Below are 17,686 nucleotides of genomic sequence, written 5' to 3'. Positions count from 1 at the left end.
TCTTCTCTGCCAACTGGGCATCGATGAATCAACACTATCCAGATACATTTCACAGAAATGTGATATTTGCTTAGCTCTTTGTTTCTATACAGCCGTGGTGGGAGGGATGGTCCGAATACACCTGTTTTGACATTGTGTTGATATCTCATTTGCAGTCTTTAAGAAGTTTAAAAGAATTCATTTACATGTTTTGGGAGTTATACGGAAATGAAGTTATTTTTTGAAACACACTCAATCGACCTAGAAGCCAGACTTGTCAATTTTGGTAACATTTTGTCAGCTCGACGGAAAACCTAGACAGATAGAATGCAAATTGGCAGTCCAAACTGTTAAAGGGTTCATGTCGGCTCTTTACGGTTGAAGCCTCCGAAACCAACAGGAACCATGAAATAACTATTGGAAACTTGAAATAACCCCCAAACTTGGATACACTTGTGCATTGGTGCCCTTTACTCCCAATGACACCTACTGGCCAATATTGGCATTTCAAGGGGTAACATCCCTCTCTAGGAAAATACAAGAGGAAAGAAACCAAATATATACATTTAGGTTTGAATCCAAAAGCACCTAGAGGCATTCTAGCTAGGAGAACCCTGCTGCAATTATGCTAGTCTATGGAGAACCAGGTGTTCTTCTATCAGTGATGAGAACGCTTAATCATCCGATCATGTTGGGTAAAGCCATTTAACGCAACCAAGTCTGCACCCGCATGATATAGTGCCCACGGGGGCTTGACTCAAGTGAAAGACGATCCACATAAGCTGTGTCTTTTATATCATTGGCGACTTTTACAGTACAGTTCTCTTTCTGACTTGTACTCTTTACCTATACTGTCTTGAAAAATTGAGGCCTAATACAGATTCAAGTTCAGTCAGATTCCCCTCTCTTACCACACTCCCTTCACCCCAGGGAAGACATAAACACAACATTTGCTGAATCTAGCGGAAGGCCATCGTTTCTAGGTGTGAGCTAAGTATTCAATTCCTATCTATTTCAGCCAAGTTTATTGGACCTTTAAGGAGTTCACTGTTGTTCACAGAGTGTGAAGCTGGAGGAACTCTGATTCTAGGAGGGGCTTGTTTTACTCGTAATGGCTTCATTGCAGCTCAGCTACTGATCCTTCAAAATGGATGCCTGTGTGGAGGGGAGGGAAGGCAAGTGCTTGCTAGCTAGGCCCAAACCTGGGAAAAGGCTTACCTGGGCTTGGTGAATTCTGGTCTGAATGGCTTGGGAAGGCCCCGTGGGAAGTGTGGATTCCCATGACCTCTTCCAAGAACAGGAGCGTTTTGATCATCTCTGCCATCTCTTCTCTTGCAGACGTCAGGGACCTTGGACCCGTTCTTGGAGAAGAGAATTGAGGAACTTCCTCAAGTCCACGTTGGCACTCCGTATGTTTCTGCCAGTATCAGCGAGGTTCAATATGTCTCATGAATGTCTTTTGAGCCTGGTATCCTCTACAGCTGTCTCCACGCCAGTATTCTCCATTGTAGCAGAACATCTCTCATCCATGTGTTCGCATCTCTCCTCAATCCGTTCAGCCAGCTTTTCGGCCAGCTTCTCTTCGTGTCTCCCCTAAAGTTGACTTCACCAGGACTGGGCAAGTCTGAAAGTACCTCGGAGCCTGACCAGTAAGCTGATGACAGGCAGATCTTCCACTGTCTGCCCTTTCAGGTTCTGGAAACTGACCTGTGACCTCAGGTCTTTGGGCAGCAGCAGTATCTCGAACTTACACAGCTTCCCGGACCAAACACCTAAGCCAAGCTCCACAGAGGGCGGCAGCCCCTCCATCACACTGATCCACCCACAGAACTCTGCCCGGTTACCTAGGATCCAACAGCCACAACAAGCCTCGCGGTACACACCAACATTCCACCTGGAATCCAACCGCTAACTGCCATCCCCAATGGCTGCTGCATCTTGTCAGTGTTGGGGGAGGGGCTGCATCCGACGAGAAGTTCCTAAGGTAAATGTGATTCTACCCACTAGCGTCCCATGGGCCTTTCTTCTTCCCTCTTTCCTTTTGTTCAGATCTCTATGCACAGTACCAATGGAGGGAAGTGTGTCCCTTTTCAGTTGATGGTTTCACACGTCTTTAAACTTTCTAACAGTTCACAGTACACAGAGACCCACTAAAGGAGACTTATGTTCCTATAATATCCGTACACCCGGAATACATATGCGTCGCCTGATTTCTGCTGAAACACCCGCACTCTCAGGACATGGATCCATTGGTTTCATGGGGGCTGAAATTCCAAGAAATGAAACCAACCCCAATGTGCACTTTGCTGTCAGTCTCTTTTGCTCTTAGTACACTTTGGCAGAGCTACTTGCCTTTGTTATAGGCTTCTTACAATTCTTCTCTACGTAGCCTAGAATATGGCATTCCTTCATCCTGTTGGAAGACATACAAGTCTACATCACAGACTAGGAATCCATTTGATTCCAAATCGGCATTAGGGTTAGGTCACGATATGTTCTTATGAATCAAAATTTACGAATATGAATGCACGCCTCCGAATACAAGTGTGCTGAGTACATGCAAGCCGCGATAATGGGTCGATGCATGCTGAATGATCCTTGACATCACCTTAAGTATTTTCTTTTGAATAATCATGGTTCCCTTGGTAAATATCAGCCAACCGTACCATTTTGGTGTTTGTTTGTTGGTTTGATTCTTTGTTGGTCTGCTTCTCGCTTGTATTGCAAACACGACAGGCCATGCATCTCTCCTTAAGCTTGAAACAGAGAGTCAAATAAGCTGATTCACTTAAGAGAGTGCTTCCAATCACCTATGATTTCCTGCTTCCCTCTCCCATCTTTAGGGTTTTGATGTCCTCCTTGCCTTCTTCTTGTTTCTTCTTTGCCACTCCTGCTCTTCTTGCATTTCCAATAATGGTTTCTTCTTTCCATTTCATCTTGCTGCTTTTCTATTCAGGGTAGATTTCTCAACCATTCTTGTAGGATAAGTTTTGAACTGCTGAATTCTTTTAAGATTTGCCGGTTTGTGGAATTTTCTAGCTCTGCCGTTATTAGGACTGGCGGTCATGTGGCATAGGCTCCCCTAGGTGGCAGCATTTGGCCATTCAGGATATGGTCTGTGTCCTGGCACTCCTCCCTCTCCTGCAATATTGCTGCCGAGATATCAGCTGAATCCCCGCTTGAGGTTCCCTTGTGACTATGTTGTTTCCTCCAGGTGCATTTTAAATCACTGTGATATTCGTGAGCTTTGTTGATTTGAATCATACAGCTGCTGGTAGGTCTATTGGGATTCCACCTCCTTTGGATGCTGTGTAATTCCTGAATTCGCATACATGATTCTTTCTTGGCTTTCAGGAAGTTTCAGTCTGATTTTTCTACAGATAAATTTTCAGACATTTTTTGTTTCCTTATCTCTTGCTTTTCCATCTGGGACCCTTATGAATTCTAGTCTTTCATGCCCTGTCTTAACCCAGGGTTCAACAGCAATGTTTACATTGCTTTGCACTTGCTTTCCTATGTCTGCTTCTGACCGAGGTTTTTCTGATCCCATGTCTTCACAGTCATTCACGCATCCCTCTGCATTATCTAGTCTGCTTACGACTAAATTTTAGCCCTGATATTATCACATCCATTGAGTTTCCTGATATTTTTTGGCTCGTCTTTAGACTTTCTCTTCCCCTTTTCCGGTATTCTGCCTTATGTGATTCTGAGACACTGTTGTTTTTCAGTGATTTCCTGACCTCCATTTTCAACACATGGTCTGGATAGCGTTTTGCAGTCTAGTTGTTTGAAAGCTTATCTTTTGGGCCTTCAATATCTTTGGAACTGAAAATGGTACTTCCTGTTTCTTTTACTGTACTTCTTCACCTCTACTGCTCAGGTAATATCAGGTATGTAATGTGGATTTCTAGGGCTTTGTTAAGTGAAAATTTTAGACTTTTGGCTCTACGCAATTCCATGGGATTTCTGTGCGGACAATTTCTCCTAGACATTGATGCCATATCGTGTTCCTGTGTGTGTTGTCTGGTATATCTCCAATTGCTGTTGTTGCATTAGTTTTGATGAAAAACCAATACTATTTCGATTTGCATAACTTCATTTTGATAATGCTTATCTCACAATTCTGAAAGTGCGCAGGACACTTCCTCTTGTGGAAATGAAGCTTTTAAAGGTTCTCAGCTCTGCATTCTGCTCTATGTCATTTTGGAGTGTTTCCAAAACAGCAAACTGAGAGTGCGCTTGTGCTTTGTAGTTCCACGGGAATGTCCCAATGAAAGCAGTTCTTCTCAGAGCTTCTCTGTCTACAGAAACACCAGTGGAAGCATATCTATGGATGTCACATATCAGGGCCTGCTGGAATGATCCTGCAGACCTACCTTGGTGTCCTCGGTGCCGTACCGTGCTGGTGCCATCCAAAATGTAGCATCCGCTTTAGGGAGATAATGCTGTAGGTAATGCTTCCTCTTCTAACGCTGTGGACTTGGACCACTCTTCCTTGTCCTCTCATCCTTGTGGCATGGGTGCACGAAGGCAACCACACAGCTGTTGCGCATCCTGTGCCTCAAACCAAACCATAATCCCAGCCCAGGTTATGAATGTAGCAGATCCTAAGGCTTTTCATTCTGATTTCAAAACCAAGGCCCCCTGGATCCCTCAGACCAGATGAACGATATCTCTGATTCAGCCCCACACGTGCTCTATTGGCAAAATGCCCAGTTGGTCCCTGGTCCTGCAGATGCACTGGGTGTGGCCATGGGACATATTGGTAGTCTCAACCACGTGACCAGTTTTGATGCTTTATCATTGGTACACATTTTGGTTTGCTCTCTTGATTCGACCCACCACATCCCACAATGCACTCCAGATCCCTGAGACTCAGCGTGTGCCATCATTCGTAGCCCTATCCCTCACAGAACGTTGCCTCTGCTACCTCAAATGTGGCAGCTGGGATCTTGGACTCCGAATCAACTGTGGGGATATTTTGCGCTGGTTTCTTTGAGTTCTGTCAGCCAAGCATCTGCTGTGCACTCTTGTAAATCTCAGCACATCACCTTCTATCCCATGTCTCCTGTCCGCTTGAGAGTGTGCGTCCAAGTTAAACAGAGTTTCACCCTTGTTGCTCCATCACCAGGGGTCAGACCCTCACTGGATTCCATTTCCTGCTTTGCCTTCTCCTGCTTCCAGGTGTCCTGAGGCCTCATCCTGTCTTTGGAAGTAACAGACCTCTCTTCGGCAAGTGTCCTGTGCCAAGGGCTGGGTGAGTGGATGTTTCCATTGCTCTGTTCATGGGAGCGAGTGAGTGCAGGTTGCACTTCTTCTCTGCCAACTGGGCATCGATGAATCAACACTATCCAGATACATTTCACAGAAATGTGATATTTGCTTAGCTCTTTGTTTCTATACAGCCGTGGTGGGAGGGATGGTCCGAATACACCTGTTTTGACATTGTGTTGATATCTCATTTGCAGTCTTTAAGAAGTTTAAAAGAATTCATTTACATGTTTTGGGAGTTATACGGAAATGAAGTTATTTTTTGAAACACACTCAATCGACCTAGAAGCCAGACTTGTCAATTTTGGTAACATTTTGTCAGCTCGACGGAAAACCTAGACAGATAGAATGCAAATTGGCAGTCCAAACTGTTAAAGGGTTCATGTCGGCTCTTTACGGTTGAAGCCTCCGAAACCAACAGGAACCATGAAATAACTATTGGAAACTTGAAATAACCCCCAAACTTGGATACACTTGTGCATTGGTGCCCTTTACTCCCAATGACACCTACTGGCCAATATTGGCATTTCAAGGGGTAACATCCCTCTCTAGGAAAATACAAGAGGAAAGAAACCAAATATATACATTTAGGTTTGAATCCAAAAGCACCTAGAGGCATTCTAGCTAGGAGAACCCTGCTGCAATTATGCTAGTCTATGGAGAACCAGGTGTTCTTCTATCAGTGATGAGAACGCTTAATCATCCGATCATGTTGGGTAAAGCCATTTAACGCAACCAAGTCTGCACCCGCATGATATAGTGCCCACGGGGGCTTGACTCAAGTGAAAGACGATCCACATAAGCTGTGTCTTTTATATCATTGGCGACTTTTACAGTACAGTTCTCTTTCTGACTTGTACTATTTACCTATACTGTCTTGAAAAATTGAGGCCTAATACAGATTCAAGTTCAGTCAGATTCCCCTCTCTTACCACACTCCCTTCACCCCAGGGAAGACATAAACACAACATTTGCTGAATCTAGCGGAAGGCCATCGTTTCTAGGTGTGAGCTAAGTATTCAATTCCTATCTATTTCAGCCAAGTTTATTGGACCTTTAAGGAGTTCACTGTTGTTCACAGAGTGTGAAGCTGGAGGAACTCTGATTCTAGGAGGGGCTTGTTTTACTCGTAATGGCTTCATTGCAGCTCAGCTACTGATCCTTCAAAATGGATGCCTGTGTGGAGGGGAGGGAAGGCAAGTGCTTGCTAGCTAGGCCCAAACCTGGGAAAAGGCTTACCTGGGCTTGGTGAATTCTGGTCTGAATGGCTTGGGAAGGCCCCTTGGGAAGTGTGGATTCCCATGACCTCTTCCAAGAACAGGAGCGTTTTGATCATCTCGGCCATCTCTTCTCTTGCAGACGTCAGGGACCTTGGACCCGTTCTTGGAGAAGAGAATTGAGGAACTTCCTCAAGTCCACGTTGGCACTCCGTATGTTTCTGCCAGTATCAGCGAGGTTCAATATGTCTCATGAATGTCTTTTGAGCCTGGTATCCTCTACAGCTGTCTCCACGCCAGTATTCTCCATTGTAGCAGAACATCTCTCATCCATGTGTTCGCATCTCTCCTCAATCCGTTCAGCCAGCTTTTCGGCCAGCTTCTCTTCGTGTCTCCCCTAAAGTTGACTTCACCAGGACTGGGCAAGTCTGAAAGTACCTCGGAGCCTGACCAGTAAGCTGATGACAGGCAGATCTTCCACTGTCTGCCCTTTCAGGTTCTGGAAACTGACCTGTGACCTCAGGTCTTTGGGCAGCAGCAGTATCTCGAACTTACACAGCTTCCCGGACCAAACACCTAAGCCAAGCTCCACAGAGGGCGGCAGCCCCTCCATCACACTGATCCACCCACAGAACTCTGCCCGGTTACCTAGGATCCAACAGCCACAACAAGCCTCGCGGTACACACCAACATTCCACCTGGAATCCAACCGCTAACTGCCATCCGCAATGGCTGCTGCATCTTGTCAGTGTTGGGGGAGGGGCTGCATCCGACGAGAAGTTCCTAAGGTAAATGTGATTCTACCCACTAGCGTCCCATGGGCCTTTCTTCTTCCCTCTTTCCTTTTGTTCAGATCTCTATGCACAGTACCAATGGAGGGAAGTGTGTCCCTTTTCAGTTGATGGTTTCACACGTCTTTAAACTTTCTAACAGTTCACAGTACACAGAGACCCACTAAAGGAGACTTATGTTCCTATAATATCCGTACACCCGGAATACATATGCGTCGCCTGATTTCTGCTGAAACACCCGCACTCTCAGGACATGGATCCATTGGTTTCATGGGGGCTGAAATTCCAAGAAATGAAACCAACCCCAATGTGCACTTTGCTGTCAGTCTCTTTTGCTCTTAGTACACTTTGGCAGAGCTACTTGCCTTTGTTATAGGCTTCTTACAATTCTTCTCTACGTAGCCTAGAATATGGCATTCCTTCATCCTGTTGGAAGACATACAAGTCTACATCACGGACTAGGAATCCATTTGATTCCAAATCGGCATTAGGGTTAGGTCACGATATGTTCTTATGAATCAAAATTTACGAATATGAATGCACGCCTCCGAATACAAGTGTGCTGAGTACATGCAAGCCGCGATAATGGGTCGATGCATGCTGAATGATCCTTGACATCACCTTAAGTATTTTCTTTTGAATAATCATGGTTCCCTTGGTAAATATCAGCCAACCGTACCATTTTGGTGTTTGTTTGTTGGTTTGATTCTTTGTTGGTCTGCTTCTCGCTTGTATTGCAAACACGACAGGCCATGCATCTCTCCTTAAGCTTGAAACAGAGAGTCAAATAAGCTGATTCACTTAAGAGAGTGCTTCCAATCACCTATGATTTCCTGCTTCCCTCTCCCATCTTTAGGGTTTTGATGTCCTCCTTGCCTTCTTCTTGTTTCTTCTTTGCCACTCCTGCTCTTCTTGCATTTCCAATAATGGTTTCTTCTTTCCATTTCATCTTGCTGCTTTTCTATTCAGGGTAGATTTCTCAACCATTCTTGTAGGATAAGTTTTGAACTGCTGAATTCTTTTAAGATTTGCCGGTTTGTGGAATTTTCTAGCTCTGCCGTTATTAGGACTGGCGGTCATGTGGCATAGGCTCCCCTAGGTGGCAGCATTTGGCCATTCAGGATATGGTCTGTGTCCTGGCACTCCTCCCTCTCCTGCAATATTGCTGCCGAGATATCAGCTGAATCCCCGCTTGAGGTTCCCTTGTGACTATGTTGTTTCCTCCAGGTGCATTTTAAATCACTGTGATATTCGTGAGCTTTGTTGATTTGAATCATACAGCTGCTGGTAGGTCTATTGGGATTCCACCTCCTTTGGATGCTGTGTAATTCCTGAATTCGCATACATGATTCTTTCTTGGCTTTCAGGAAGTTTCAGTCTGATTTTTCTACAGATAAATTTTCAGACATTTTTTGTTTCCTTATCTCTTGCTTTTCCATCTGGGACCCTTATGAATTCTAGTCTTTCATGCCCTGTCTTAACCCAGGGTTCAACAGCAATGTTTACATTGCTTTGCACTTGCTTTCCTATGTCTGCTTCTGACCGAGGTTTTTCTGATCCCATGTCTTCACAGTCATTCACGCGTCCCTCTGCATTATCTAGTCTGCTTACGACTAAATTTTAGCCCTGATATTATCACATCCATTGAGTTTCCTGATATTTTTTGGCTCGTCTTTAGACTTTCTCTTCCCCTTTTCCGGTATTCTGCCTTATGTGATTCTGAGACACTGTTGTTTTTCAGTGATTTCCTGACCTCCATTTTCAACACATGGTCTGGATAGCGTTTTGCAGTCTAGTTGTTTGAAAGCTTATCTTTTGGGCCTTCAATATCTTTGGAACTGAAAATGGTACTTCCTGTTTCTTTTACTGTACTTCTTCACCTCTACTGCTCAGGTAATATCAGGTATGTAATGTGGACTTCTAGGGCTTTGTTAAGTGAAAATTTTAGACTTTTGGCTCTACGCAATTCCATGGGATTTCTGTGCGGACAATTTCTCCTAGACATTGATGCCATATCGTGTTCCTGTGTGTGTTGTCTGGTATATCTCCAATTGCTGTTGTTGCATTTGTTTTGATGAAAAACCAATACTATTTCGATTTGCATAACTTCATTTTGATAATGCTTATCTCACAATTCTGAAAGTGCGCAGGACACTTCCTCTTGTGGAAATGAAGCTTTTAAAGGTTCTCAGCTCTGCATTCTGCTCTATGTCATTTTGGAGTGTTTCCAAAACAGCAAACTGAGAGTGCGCTTGTGCTTTGTAGTTCCACGGGAATGTCCCAATGAAAGCAGTTCTTCTCAGAGCTTCTCTGTCTACAGAAACACCAGTGGAAGCATATCTATGGATGTCACATATCAGGGCCTGCTGGAATGATCCTGCAGACCTACCTTGGTGTCCTCGGTGCCGTACCGTGCTGGTGCCATCCAAAATGTAGCATCCGCTTTAGGGAGATAATGCTGCAGGTAATGCTTCCTCTTCTAACGCTGTGGACTTGGACCACTCTTCCTTGTCCTCTCATCCTTGTGGCACGGGTGCACGAAGGCAACCACACAGCTGTTGCGCATCCTGTGCCTCAAACCAAACCATAATCCCAGCCCAGGTTATGAATGTAGCAGATCCTAAGTCTTTTCATTCTGATTTCAAAACCAAGGCCCCCTGGATCCCTCAGACCAGATGAACGATATCTCTGATTCAGCCCCACACGTGCTCTATTGGCAAAATGCCCAATTGGTCCCTGGTCCTGCAGATGCACTGGGTGTGGCCATGGGACATATTGGTAGTCTCAACCACGTGACCAGTTTTGATGCTTTATCATTGGTACACATTTTGGTTTGCTCTCTTGATTCGACCCACCACATCCCACAATGCACCCCAGATCCCTGAGACTCAGCGTGTGCCATCATTCGTAGCCCTATCCCTCACAGAACGTTGCCTCTGCTACCTCAAATGTGGCAGCTGGGATCTTGGACTCCGAATCAACTGTGGGGATATTTTGCGCTGGTTTCTTTGAGTTCTTTCAGCCAAGCATCTGCTGTGCACTCTTGTAAATCTCAGCACATCACCTTCTATCCCATGTCTCCTGTCCGCTTGAGAGTGTGCGTCCAACTTAAACAGAGTTTCACCCTTGTTGCTCCATCACCAGGGGTCAGACCCTCACTGGATTCCATTTCCTGCTTTGCCTTCTCCTGCTTCCAGGTGTCCTGAGGCCTCATCCTGTCTTTGGAAGTAACAGACCTCTCTTCGGCAAGTGTCCTGTGCCAAGGGCTGGGTGAGTGGATGTTTCCATTGCTCTGTTCATGGGAGCGAGTGAGTGCAGGTTGCACTTCTTCTCTGCCAACTGGGCATCGATGAATCAACACTATCCAGATACATTTCACAGAAATGTGATATTTGCTTAGCTCTTTGTTTCTATACAGCCGTGGTGGGAGGGATGGTCCGAATACACCTGTTTTGACATTGTGTTGATATCTCATTTGCAGTCTTTGAGAAGTTTAAAAGAATTCATTTACATGTTTTGGGAGTTATACGGAAATGAAGTTATTTTTTGAAACACACTCAATCGACCTAGAAGCCAGACTTGTCAATTTTGGTAACATTTTGTCAGCTCGACGGAAAACCTAGACAGATAGAATGCAAATTGGCAGTCCAAACTGTTAAAGGGTTCATGTCGGCTCTTTACGGTTGAAGCCTCCGAAACCAACAGGAACCATGAAATAACTATTGGAAACTTGAAATAACCCCCAAACTTGGATACACTTGTGCATTGGTGCCCTTTACTCCCAATGACACCTACTGGCCAATATTGGCATTTCAAGGGGTAACATCCCTCTCTAGGAAAATACAAGAGGAAAGAAACCAAATATATACATTTAGGTTTGAATCCAAAAGCACCTAGAGGCATTCTAGCTAGGAGAACCCTGCTGCAATTATGCTAGTCTATGGAGAACCAGGTGTTCTTCTATCAGTGATGAGAACGCTTAATCATCCGATCATGTTGGGTAAAGCCATTTAACGCAACCAAGTCTGCACCCGCATGATATAGTGCCCACGGGGGCTTGACTCAAGTGAAAGACGATCCACATAAGCTGTGTCTTTTATATCATTGGCGACTTTTACAGTACAGTTCTCTTTCTGACTTGTACTATTTACCTATACTGTCTTGAAAAATTGAGGCCTAATACAGATTCAAGTTCAGTCAGATTCCCCTCTCTTACCACACTCCCTTCACCCCAGGGAAGACATAAACACAACATTTGCTGAATCTAGCGGAAGGCCATCGTTTCTAGGTGTGAGCTAAGTATTCTATTCCTATCTATTTCAGCCAAGTTTATTGGACCTTTAAGGAGTTCACTGTTGTTCACAGAGTGTGAAGCTGGAGGAACTCTGATTCTAGGAGGGGCTTGTTTTACTCGTAATGGCTTCATTGCAGCTCAGCTACTGATCCTTCAAAATGGATGCCTGTGTGGAGGGGAGGGAAGGCAAGTGCTTGCTAGCTAGGCCCAAACCTGGGAAAAGGCTTACCTGGGCTTGGTGAATTCTGGTCTGAATGGCTTGGGAAGGCCCCTTGGGAAGTGTGGATTCCCATGACCTCTTCCAAGAACAGGAGCGTTTTGATCATCTCGGCCATCTCTTCTCTTGCAGACGTCAGGGACCTTGGACCCGTTCTTGGAGAAGAGAATTGAGGAACTTCTCAAGTCCACGTTGGCACTCCGTATGTTTCTGCCAGTATCAGCGAGGTTCAATATGTCTCATGAATGTCTTTTGAGCCTGGTATCCTCTACAGCTGTCTCCACGCCAGTATTCTCCATTGTAGCAGAACATCTCTCATCCATGTGTTCGCATCTCTCCTCAATCCGTTCAGCCAGCTTTTCGGCCAGCTTCTCTTCGTGTCTCCCCTAAAGTTGACTTCACCAGGACTGGGCAAGTCTGAAAGTACCTCGGAGCCTCACCAGTAAGCTGATGACAGGCAGATCTTCCACTGTCTGCCCTTTCAGGTTCTGGAAACTGACCTGTGACCTCAGGTCTTTGGGCAGCAGCAGTATCTCGAACTTACACAGCTTCCCGGACCAAACACCTAAGCCAAGCTCCACAGAGGGCGGCAGCCCCTCCATCACACTGATCCACCCACAGAACTCTGCCCGGTTACCTAGGATCCAACAGCCACAACAAGCCTCGCGGTACACACCAACATTCCACCTGGAATCCAACCGCTAACTGCCATCCCCAATGGCTGCTGCATCTTGTCAGTGTTGGGGGAGGGGCTGCATCCGACGAGAAGTTCCTAAGGTAAATGTGATTCTACCCACTAGCGTCCCATGGGCCTTTCTTCTTCCCTCTTTCCTTTTGTTCAGATCTCTATGCACAGTACCAATGGAGGGAAGTGTGTCCCTTTTCAGTTGATGGTTTCACACGTCTTTAAACTTTCTAACAGTTCACAGTACACAGAGACCCACTAAAGGAGACTTATGTTCCTATAATATCCGTACACCCGGAATACATATGCGTCGCCTGATTTCTGCTGAAACACCCGCACTCTCAGGACATGGATCCATTGGTTTCATGGGGGCTGAAATTCCAAGAAATGAAACCAACCCCAATGTGCACTTTGCTGTCAGTCTCTTTTGCTCTTAGTACACTTTGGCAGAGCTACTTGCCTTTGTTATAGGCTTCTTACAATTCTTCTCTACGTAGCCTAGAATATGGCATTCCTTCATCCTGTTGGAAGACATACAAGTCTACATCACGGACTAGGAATCCATTTGATTCCAAATCGGCATTAGGGTTAGGTCACGATATGTTCTTATGAATCAAAATTTACGAATATGAATGCACGCCTCCGAATACAAGTGTGCTGAGTACATGCAAGCCGCGATAATGGGTCGATGCATGCTGAATGATCCTTGACATCACCTTAAGTATTTTCTTTTGAATAATCATGGTTCCCTTGGTAAATATCAGCCAACCGTACCATTTTGGTGTTTGTTTGTTGGTTTGATTCTTTGTTGGTCTGCTTCTCGCTTGTATTGCAAACACGACAGGCCATGCATCTCTCCTTAAGCTTGAAACAGAGAGTCAAATAAGCTGATTCACTTAAGAGAGTGCTTCCAATCACCTATGATTTCCTGCTTCCCTCTCCCATCTTTAGGGTTTTGATGTCCTCCTTGCCTTCTTCTTGTTTCTTCTTTGCCACTCCTGCTCTTCTTGCATTTCCAATAATGGTTTCTTCTTTCCATTTCATCTTGCTGCTTTTCTATTCAGGGTAGATTTCTCAACCATTCTTGTAGGATAAGTTTTGAACTGCTGAATTCTTTTAAGATTTGCCGGTTTGTGGAATTTTCTAGCTCTGCCGTTATTAGGACTGGCGGTCATGTGGCATAGGCTCCCCTAGGTGGCAGCATTTGGCCATTCAGGATATGGTCTGTGTCCTGGCACTCCTCCCTCTCCTGCAATATTGCTGCCGAGATATCAGCTGAATCCCCTCTTGAGGTTCCCTTGTGACGATGTTGTTTCCTCCAGGTGCATTTTAAATCACTGTGATATTCGTGAGCTTTGTTGATTTGAATCATACAGCTGCTGGTAGGTCTATTGGGATTCCACCTCCTTTGGATGCTGTGTAATTCCTGAATTCGCATACATGATTCTTTCTTGGCTTTCAGGAAGTTTCAGTCTGATTTTTCTACAGATAAATTTTCAGACATTTTTTGTTTCCTTATCTCTTGCTTTTCCATCTGGGACCCTTATGAATTCTAGTCTTTCATGCCCTGTCTTAACCCAGGGTTCAACAGCAATGTTTACATTGCTTTGCACTTGCTTTCCTATGTCTGCTTCTGACCGAGGTTTTTCTGATCCCATGTCTTCACAGTCATTCACGCGTCCCTCTGCATTATCTAGTCTGCTTACGACTAAATTTTAGCCCTGATATTATCACATCCATTGAGTTTCCTGATATTTTTTGGCTCGTCTTTAGACTTTCTCTTCCCCTTTTCCGGTATTCTGCCTTATGTGATTCTGAGACACTGTTGTTTTTCAGTGATTTCCTGACCTCCATTTTCAACACATGGTCTGGATAGCGTTTTGCAGTCTAGTTGTTTGAAAGCTTATCTTTTGGGCCTTCAATATCTTTGGAACTGAAAATGGTACTTCCTGTTTCTTTTACTGTACTTCTTCACCTCTACTGCTCAGGTAATATCAGGTATGTAATGTGGACTTCTAGGGCTTTGTTAAGTGAAAATTTTAGACTTTTGGCTCTACGCAATTCCATGGGATTTCTGTGCGGACAATTTCTCCTAGACATTGATGCCATATCGTGTTCCTGTGTGTGTTGTCTGGTATATCTCCAATTGCTGTTGTTGCATTAGTTTTGATGAAAAACCAATACTATTTCGATTTGCATAACTTCATTTTGATAATGCTTATCTCACAATTCTGAAAGTGCGCAGGACACTTCCTCTTGTGGAAATGAAGCTTTTAAAGGTTCTCAGCTCTGCATTCTGCTCTATGTCATTTTGGAGTGTTTCCAAAACAGCAAACTGAGAGTGCGCTTGTGCTTTGTAGTTCCACGGGAATGTCCCAATGAAAGCAGTTCTTCTCAGAGCTTCTCTGTCTACAGAAACACCAGTGGAAGCATATCTATGGATGTCACATATCAGGGCCTGCTGGAATGATCCCGCAGACCTACCTTGGTGTCCTCGGTGCCGTACCGTGCTGGTGCCATCCAAAATGTAGCATCCGCTTTAGGGAGATAATGCTGTAGGTAATGCTTCCTCTTCTAACGCTGTGGACTTGGACCACTCTTCCTTGTCCTCTCATCCTTGTGGCACGGGTGCACGAAGGCAACCACACAGCTGTTGCGCATCCTGTGCCTCAAACCAAACCATAATCCCAGCCCAGGTTATGAATGTAGCAGATCCTAAGGCTTTTCATTCTGATTTCAAAACCAAGGCCACCTGGATCCCTCAGACCAGATGAACGATATCTCTGATTCAGCCCCACACGTGCTCTATTGGCAAAATGCCCAATTGGTCCCTGGTCCTGCAGATGCACTGGGTGTGGCCATGGGACATATTGGTAGTCTCAACCACGTGACCAGTTTTTATGCTTTATCATTGGTACACATTTTGGTTTGCTCTCTTGATTCGACCCACCACATCCCACAATGCACCCCAGATCCCTGAGACTCAGCGTGTGCCATCATTCGTAGCCCTATCCCTCACAGAACGTTGCCTCTGCTACCTCAAATGTGGCAGCTGGGATCTTGGACTCCGAATCAACTGTGGGGATATTTTGCGCTGGTTTCTTTGAGTTCTTTCAGCCAAGCATCTGCTGTGCACTCTTGTAAATCTCAGCACATCACCTTCTATCCCATGTCTCCTGTCCGCTTGAGAGTGTGCGTCCAACTTAAACAGAGTTTCACCCTTGTTGCTCCATCACCAGGGGTCAGACCCTCACTGGATTCCATTTCCTGCTTTGCCTTCTCCTGCTTCCAGGTGTCCTGAGGCCTCATCCTGTCTTTGGAAGTAACAGACCTCTCTTCGGCAAGTGTCCTGTGCCAAGGGCTGGGTGAGTGGATGTTTCCATTGCTCTGTTCATGGGAGCGAGTGAGTGCAGGTTGCACTTCTTCTCTGCCAACTGGGCATCGATGAATCAACACTATCCAGATACATTTCACAGAAATGTGATATTTGCTTAGCTCTTTGTTTCTATACAGCCGTGGTGGGAGGGATGGTCCGAATACACCTGTTTTGACATTGTGTTGATATCTCATTTGCAGTCTTTGAGAAGTTTAAAAGAATTCATTTACATGTTTTGGGAGTTATACGGAAATGAAGTTATTTTTTGAAACACACTCAATCGACCTAGAAGCCAGACTTGTCAATTTTGGTAACATTTTGTCAGCTCGACGGAAAACCTAGACAGATAGAATGCAAATTGGCAGTCCAAACTGTTAAAGGGTTCATGTCGGCTCTTTACGGTTGAAGCCTCCGAAACCAACAGGAACCATGAAATAACTATTGGAAACTTGAAATAACCCCCAAACTTGGATACACTTGTGCATTGGTGCCCTTTACTCCCAATGACACCTACTGGCCAATATTGGCATTTCAAGGGGTAACATCCCTCTCTAGGAAAATACAAGAGGAAAGAAACCAAATATATACATTTAGGTTTGAATCCAAAAGCACCTAGAGGCATTCTAGCTAGGAGAACCCTGCTGCAATTATGCTAGTCTATGGAGAACCAGGTGTTCTTCTATCAGTGATGAGAACGCTTAATCATCCGATCATGTTGGGTAAAGCCATTTAACGCAACCAAGTCTGCACCCGCATGATATAGTGCCCACGGGGGCTTGACTCAAGTGAAAGACGATCCACATAAACTGTGTCTTTTATATCATTGGCGACTTTTACAGTACAGTTCTCTTTCTGACTTGTACTATTTACCTATACTGTCTTGAAAAATTGAGGCCTAATACAGATTCAAGTTCAGTCAGATTCCCCTCTCTTACCACACTCCCTTCACCCCAGGGAAGACATAAACACAACATTTGCTGAATCTAGCGGAAGGCCATCGTTTCTAGGTGTGAGCTAAGTATTCTATTCCTATCTATTTCAGCCAAGTTTATTGGACCTTTAAGGAGTTCACTGTTGTTCACAGAGTGTGAAGCTGGAGGAACTCTGATTCTAGGAGGGGCTTGTTTTACTCGTAATGGCTTCATTGCAGCTCAGCTACTGATCCTTCAAAATGGATGCCTGTGTGGAGGGGAGGGAAGGCAAGTGCTTGCTAGCTAGGCCCAAACCTGGGAAAAGGCTTACCTGGGCTTGGTGAATTCTGGTCTGAATGGCTTGGGAAGGCCCCTTGGGAAGTGTGGATTCCCATGACCTCTTCCAAGAACAGGAGCGTTTTGATCATCTCGGCCATCTCTTCTCTTGCAGACGTCAGGGACCTTGGACCCGTTCTTGGAGAAGAGAATTGAGGAACTTCTCAAGTCCACGTTGGCACTCCGTATGTTTCTGCCAGTATCAGCGAGGTTCAATATGTCTCATGAATGTCTTTTGAGCCTGGTATCCTCTACAGCTGTCTCCACGCCAGTATTCTCCATTGTAGCAGAACATCTCTCATCCATGTGTTCGCATCTCTCCTCAATCCGTTCAGCCAGCTTTTCGGCCAGCTTCTCTTCGTGTCTCCCCTAAAGTTGACTTCACCAGGACTGGGCAAGTCTGAAAGTACCTCGGAGCCTCACCAGTAAGCTGATGACAGGCAGATCTTCCACTGTCTGCCCTTTCAGGTTCTGGAAACTGACCTGTGACCTCAGGTCTTTGGGCAGCAGCAGTATCTCGAACTTACACAGCTTCCCGGACCAAACACCTAAGCCAAGCTCCACAGAGGGCGGCAGCCCCTCCATCACACTGATCCACCCACAGAACTC

General features: G+C 45.2%; 1 long non-coding RNA gene across 1 annotated transcript; it reads left to right on the top strand.

Moving 5' to 3' along the window:
• Positions 1–12,400: 12,400 nt before the first annotated feature.
• LOC140693860 (uncharacterized) lies at positions 12,401–17,378 on the top strand. Its single transcript, XR_012069563.1, has 3 exons — positions 12,401–12,546; positions 15,747–15,819; positions 17,193–17,378. It is a non-coding gene; the product is annotated as an uncharacterized lncRNA (long non-coding RNA).
• Positions 17,379–17,686: the final 308 nt, after the last annotated feature.

This window comes from Vicugna pacos, unplaced genomic scaffold (assembly GCF_048564905.1).
Source record: "Vicugna pacos unplaced genomic scaffold, VicPac4 scaffold_20, whole genome shotgun sequence".
NCBI classification, from domain to species: domain Eukaryota; kingdom Metazoa; phylum Chordata; class Mammalia; order Artiodactyla; family Camelidae; genus Vicugna; species Vicugna pacos.
This window is presented reverse-complemented; position numbering and strand designations above follow the sequence as displayed.